Source organism: Macrobrachium nipponense, chromosome 6, assembly GCF_015104395.2.
Source record: "Macrobrachium nipponense isolate FS-2020 chromosome 6, ASM1510439v2, whole genome shotgun sequence".
Lineage (NCBI taxonomy): Eukaryota > Metazoa > Arthropoda > Malacostraca > Decapoda > Palaemonidae > Macrobrachium > Macrobrachium nipponense.
Genome location: NC_061108.1, coordinates 126,886,460 through 126,893,959, shown reverse-complemented (window position 1 = coordinate 126,893,959; position 7,500 = coordinate 126,886,460).

The following is a 7,500-nucleotide window of genomic DNA, read 5'->3' as shown; positions in this document are numbered from 1 at the left end:
TAATTTTATTTTTCAGGTTGAACATCGTTTGATAATCAGGTTCTGAAGGTTAAATGCAAATTCAATATATTGCTTATAAGGCGCAATGTCTCTTCGTTTACCCTTGAGTGTACATACGAGATTGTAACGTGAATATGTATGTCCTTGCCAAAATATAACAGCGTTCAGTGAAGTTAAAATGCCCATAGAGAAAAAAAAAAAAAAAAAAACACGCACACACACTCACACGTTACATGTAACATTACTTCAGTCCTGATCACTTGTGAATACATGACGTTTCCAAGAAACCTTTTTCCTTCACTTCATAGAAACAGGTTGACTAAACGGTGAGTGGGTACGAAAGCTCCCTTGTAGATAAGCAATGTTTATTGTCTTCGAGGTTTAAAGGTTTATTTTTCTGCGTGTAAGATAAATTTGGCGAGTGGGAAAATGTCAGAGGCTGTCTTTCTTTGATTATGAAGTCAATGTTTTGATGAACCATAGGTCTTTAAGTGATTTCTTTGTAGTTTTTCGGCTGAGCCTATGTATACTAGGTGGAATATGATTATTCGAGAGTTTAGTGCAACGATTAAATATGTCACTGGTAAGGCTAATATCACTACCAATGAATTGCACAAATGTTTAGAAAAATGAGTTAAGTTATTTCTTCACTTGGTAGGCTTTACGGTTACTGTGTTTTATAAACAGAAAGTTCCAGCTGAATTATATTGATTTCAGAATGTCAACAAAATGCCGGCTGCATGAAGTTTATTCCCTAATCGTTCAAGAGGTACGTCTATCGCCCTCCTCGAGGTTAAGGTCCACTTCTTTCGTGATATTCGGACTATGGCAGATAAGGCATCATATGGGTTGCCATTTTTTGGGTCTTCGCATGAACACATATAGGTGACATAGGCGATTCTAGGGTGAAAATGATGAATGCCAAGAAAATAATGGGCTGTAAGTAGAAAATCTTCTTAACCTAGAATTAACATAATGTCTGGAGTCAGTGCAAGATATTCCCCACCGCCCCCCTTGTTTGGATCTCAGCATTCTTCCTTGTAAGTAATGAGGTGGTAAAGATAAATGTAAAATTCTATATGCATGCAAAATTTTTCTGTTAGAATTATATTAATGTCGACTTTTTTTTCTTATCTGATGCATTACAAGGTTTCTTTATTAGCTCAGATTTTTTCCGTTATGGTCTTTGTACCAGAAAACTATGGTTTTTTTTTCACCTGTATTTTTGGTTGGTATGTAATTTCGCGTTAAGCAAGAATAAAGGTCTCCCACGAAAATTAAGCGACTCGAAAATTAAGGTAATGGGGAAAAAATTTTCTTTCCTGCTTCTCTGATCTATATTTTTTGGTATTGCACGGATGCCTGTCCCTTATAGGTCTTAATGCTTATTAAAATTGTATAGATTGCTCGTTGGACGAGTTCGATTCCCCGCTCTGAGGAATTTGTTTCTGGTGATTAGAAATTCATTTCTCGATAGAATGTGGTTCGGATCCCACAATAAGCTGTATAGGTCCCGTTGCTATAGGTAACCAATTGGTTCCTAGCCACGTAAAAAATTTCTAATCCTTCGGGCCAGCAGGAGAGCTGTTAATACGTAGTTCTCGTCTAGCTTTGTAGCTTACAAGAAAGCTTTTATTTACTTGATCCATCCATTTCTTTGCTATTTAAAAGAACTAATACTTCGTGTAAATTTATGGTAAATTAGTAATCAGTCTGACTAATAAATGCACAGAGAAAGGGGTATGTTGTAGGATGCTACAAAAATGCTCTGAGAAAGGGGTATGTTGTAGGATGCTACAAGGTCTAAGGTCTCTTAATCAACGGGTATATATAGATAGAATAAAATGAAATAAGAAAATAAGTTGAAATATAATTTTTTTGTTACAATCGTCCCCACAAGTTTTGCTTTGTACGCTCACTGAATTTTATTGCTTGGGTTATAACAACCGTGTTTTTGTGATAGGGTTTGGTAAGAAAATCATTTTACCCCGAGAGAGAGAGAGAGAGAGAGAGAGAGAGAGAGAGTCTGTGATAGAAATAGCAGTTGATGCCACGGAACTATTTCGTTAAATTATTACTGTCTCTAAACATTATTGCTTTGATTACAACAATCGTGTTTTTGTGATAAGGTTTGGTACAAAACTATCTTACTGTTTGGTATATGAGAGAGAGAGAGAGAGGAGAGAGAGAGAGAGAGAGAGAGAGAGATAATCAGTGAAATAAATTGGAGTTGATGCCACGTGAACTATTTTGTCAAGTTACTAATCTCAGTCGATCTTCAAGAATATTCCTCCAATATTATGAATTGAGAGAGAGAGAGAGAGAGAGAGAGAGAGAGAGAGAGAGAGAGAGAGAGAGATTTGTTTGTAGGACAAATGAGACCACGTGCTAAGAAAATGTACCGACTCAGCTGCTCGAGTCATCAGCTTGGTACACGAGGTGGTTCAAAGGTGCAAGTTTAGAATACCGAAATTACAGCATAACGAAACAAAATCACCGGAGTAAGATGCTTAGCAACAGAGGAAAAGCATAAGCAGGGATTGAATTCAGAAGCGTCTTCGCGAGAGGAAAGAAATAGTTATTGATGTCTAAAACAAACGTGGCAAATACGTGTAAGACTGTGCATGAAGTGACGAGAGAATTAGCTACATACACAGTGAATATGAGGTATTTCGTTCAGATACATTCTGATCAACTCGCATGTACTGATCGCTTTTCGAATCAAATTTTTAACCATTACATCTCACGCTAGACTTAGGAGGGTCTGTTGCAAGTTCCAGGGGCGCTGGAACTTTTTATTATTATTATTTTCTTTAATCGAGGCAGAAACTTTATTCGTACGCTCAACTTCTTGTATTTCATTTTTTTTTCATTATCCGTTCCATGATAAGGTTACTATAGTAGATTTACGTCAACTGTGGATCTGATGTCTAGGCCCGTCCCTTACGACGCTCCTGATTGGCTGTTGATAAATCACAGGGCTGGAACCTCTCAGTCTCTTTCGAGAGTTCACATAGGCAGGATGTATGTTGAGGGATACTTCTTTCAAAAGAGGTGGAGCATACTTCCTGCCTATGTGAACTCTCGAGAGAGACTGAGAGTTTCTAGCCCTGTGATATGCTTATCAACAGCCAATAAGGAGCGTCGTAAGGGACTGGCCTAGACATCAGATGTACGGTTGATGTGAATCTACTGTAGCATCATGCTCTCGGCACCACGGTTTTTCCATTTTCCAGATCTGGTGTCGCTGGAATTTCCACATCGACAGGCCTCTATTTAGGTCAGGTTTCATGGATATGAGCCGAAAAATTGGTATTGAAAGACAGGGACTTTTATCTCAAATAGGGATGGACCTGCATCTTAAGGGTGGAGGTTGGCGAGATTCGGGGAAAGTAGAGGTAGGAGTAGAATGCCAAAGCTTGGCAATAGGGGGAAAGAAACCCGTCCTAGTCTGTTCTGTAGTTTTTTTTTTTTTTTTTTGGGTGAAATTAGAGGTAAACTTTTATATTTATTTCAAGAGATTGGAAGTAAACATTAATTTTGTTAAGAGAAATTGGAGGTAAGCTTTTATTTTATTTGAAGAAATTGGAAGTAAACTTTTATTTTTTTTTAAGAAATTGGAAGTAAACTTTATTATTTATTTTGTAATCAACTGGAAGTAATTTTTTATTTTTTAAAGAAATTTGAAGTAATTCTGTTTTGAGAAATTGAATGTAAACCTTATTTTTTAAAATGAAATTGGATTTAAACCTCATTTTTTAAAAAGAAATTGGATGCAAACCTAATTTTTTAAAATGAAATTGGATTTAAACCTCATTTTTTAAAAATAAATTGGATGTAAACCTTATTTTCTTAAAAAGAAAATGGAAGTAAATATTTATTTTTTAAAGAATTTGAAGTAATTTTTTTTGAGTCATTGGATGTAAACGTTGTTTTTAAAAAATAAATTGGATGTAAACCTTATTTTTTTTAAAGAAATTATATGTAAAACTTATTTGTTAAAAAGAAATTGAATGTAAACCTTAGTTTTTAAAAAGAAATTGGAGAAATGTGAAGTAAATTTTTGTTTTGTAAAGAAATTTATTTATTTATTTTTTAAGAAACTGAAAGTCTAGTCAAAGGCCTTGTCTGTGCTACTTGTAAGAGGAACCAGATCGTGAGATTAGGAAGGCATAGATAATATGGGTGTCTTTTGTGTTATCACTTAATTAATTTGATTTTAATAAGTGTTTCCTGTTTACCGTTGTCGGTATTATGGTCGAGAAGAGGTACTTATACACATTCTGGTTGTTACCTTTTTGGGGTCAAGGAGATATGCATTCTCATTAAATTTTTTTTATATATATTTTGAGAGTCAAGGAAATTCATATAGTTTTTTGTCATTATTTTCAAGAAGCGAACCCTTGTAATTGTGGTGGTTATTGTATTTTAGGCACATTCTAATGGGGGTTACTAGTTACGTTGTTGCAGAGGAACATATTCATCTGTAAAAAGAAACAGAGGAGCAAATAGGACCGTAACTGAATAAAGGGGATGATAAAGTATATAACAGCTAAGTAACTGGAAAAACCTATTTAATAGAGACAGCTACTATATATCACTTTTTCTCTCTCTTATTTGTTTATTGAGTGGGTTTAAGTTTTGGGTCTTTTCATTTCCCGAAAGCCATCTGAATTATTTTTATTAGACTTGAAAAAAAAAATCAACTCCATACTATTGTATTTCTGTAATGTAACCGGTTTATATTTGCCGATCTTGACGTTTTTCTCTATTGTAAGGCTGAAAAAAATACTTAACCTATTTTTAGTTTTTTGTAAAAGAAAACTATTGTCTGCCGTGGCTGCTGAGTTTCATGGGCCGCGGCAGAAAGTTTCCTCCAGCATTATACGCTGTACAGGAAACTCGATTGCGTCGAAGAAACTTCGGCTTATATTTTAATATATAGTTAATTTTAATCCTCGATTATTTTTTATCTTAACATATTGCGAGAATTTAGACCAACAGAATTTACCTACTATTTTATATATTGTTTTATTGATGTATCAAGTGAGGCGTCTGTCTGATAGGACTAGTAACCAGCAATTTATGAGGACTAGTAAACAACAGTTTATGAGGACTAGTAATTAGCAATTTATGAGAACTAGTAATCAGAAGTTTAAGAGGACTAGTAGTTAGAAATTTATGAGGACTTATAATTAGCAATTAATGAGGACTAGTAATCAGCAATTTATGAGGACTAGTAATTAGAAGTTTATGAGGACTAGTAATCAGCAACTTATGAGGACCAGTAATCAGCAATTTATGAGGACTTGTAATTAGCAATTTATTATTACTAGTAGTTAGAAATTTGTAAGACTAGTAATCAGCAATTTATGAACACTTGTAATTAGCCATTTATGAGGACTATTAATCAGCAATTTATGAGGACTAGTAATTAGAAATTTATGAGGACTATTAATCAGCAATTTATGAGGACTATTAAGCAGCAATTTTTGAGGACTAGTAATTAGCAATTTATGACGACTAGTTACCGACAATTTATTTTTGCTCGCTTCTCTCTCAGCTGATCGTCTTGATGTCTGAATGCATAACAGTATAGAAAGAGTAGTGTTATGATTGCCTTGGTTATGATGTTACTTTATTAGGATTCATTAGAAAGACTTTAGAGGCGAACATGCGTTCAGAAATTGGTTCTGTGTGAGAGTGTACCGTCTATCGATTTTTTTCCTGTTAGGTTAACCATACCTAACTACATACCGAATAATATAATTTCGTAAAGTTATGGAGACGCTAATTGGTTTTCTCCCATTTTTTAAATGATAAATTGACCTAATGAGTCAAATTTGATAGTAAGTAGGTCATTATTACTGTAATATTCGTTTAGTTCCTTAATTTCTCATGATGAATCTTGCATTAGTTCATGGCTCTAGTTAACATCCGCCCCGTAAAACATACTAGCCCCCCACTTTACTCTTTCATCTCTGTAGAACCACCCTTCCTTCCTCCTCCTCCTCCTCCTCCTCCTCCTCCCTCCTCCTCCTCCTCCTCCGCCTCCTCCTCCTCCTCCTCCTCCTCCTCCTCCTCCTCTCCTCCTCCTCCTCCTCCTCCTAACAGCTCGATTCATTGCCATGGTCTCCGGCACCGTCGGCAGATGACCATTTCAGATATTTTTGAAAAGAAATTAAGAAAGCATTTCAGATGTTCCACCCTTTGTACAAAATGATACACAGTAATACACGATGAGCAGAACGGTGTGTATTTCTAAGAAAATATAGAAAGCTTTGTGTATGATTTTTCGAATATCTTCAGTATTTCTAACCAAGTATATTATTGTGGACCCTTTCGTACATAAGTGAGTAGAAAGGTACGTTGTTTTTATTTATCAAGTCACATTATGTTTTCTAAAGAGACCTTATTTTGTGTACATTTTACTACAATAACTCTCTCTCTCTCTAAAAAAAACTCTCTCTCTCTCTCTCTCTCTCTCTCTCTCTCTAAAAAAAAAAAGTAAACTACAAGTAATATATTTAAGACGAAAGCTTTCAGTTTTACAAATTATATTTCTCTCTCTCTCTAAAAAAAAAATTTACAAGTAATATATTTAAGACGAAAGCTTTCAGTTTTACAACTCTCTCTCTCTCTCTCTCTCCTCTCTTTCTCTCTCTCCTCTCTCTCTCTCTCTCTCTCTCTCTCTCTCTCTCTAAAATAAACAACAACTAGTATGTAATATATTTAAGACGAAAGCTTTCAGTTTTACAAATTACATCTCTCTCTCTCTCTCTCTCTCTCTCTCTCTCTCTCTCTCTCTCTCTCTCTCTCTCTCTCTCTAAAAAAATGCTTTACAAGTAATATATTCAAGACGAAAGCTTTCAGTGTTACAAATTATTTTTTTTTTCTCTCTACAGGATTCAATTTTCATGTAATGTTCAGTTCAGTGAGCTGGAAAATTGTACGGTTCATTAATTCACTGCTGATTGGTCTTGGTGCAGGTGCTGCTGAACTCGGCACAGTGCCTGTAATTATTATTATTATTATTAGTATTATTATGATTATTACATAGAGCACGCAGCCTTTGGTGGAGCAAGAGGTTACGCACGCAAACAAATCTAGGAATATAGAGGGGAGAGGAGGAAACACTACGAGGAAGAGAACAGAAAGAATGTAGGGAATAGAATAGTAGGGTCTGCAAATAAAACAAGGAATACAGAGGAGAGAGGAGGAAACACTACGAGGAAGAGGACAGAAAGAATGTAGAGAATAGAATAGTAGGGTCTGTAAATAAAACAGGGAATATAAAGGAGAGAAGAGGAAACACTACAAGGAAGAGAACAGAAAGAATATAGAGAACAGAATATTAGAATCTGGAAATAAAACAAGGAATATAGAGGAGATAGGAGGAAAATTAGATGCAGGGATTGAAAAAATGTAGAGTACTTGCATAGAGTCAGTTGCAGATACATAAGAAAAATAACGTAAAAATTAAATTACTTTTGCAAGGTA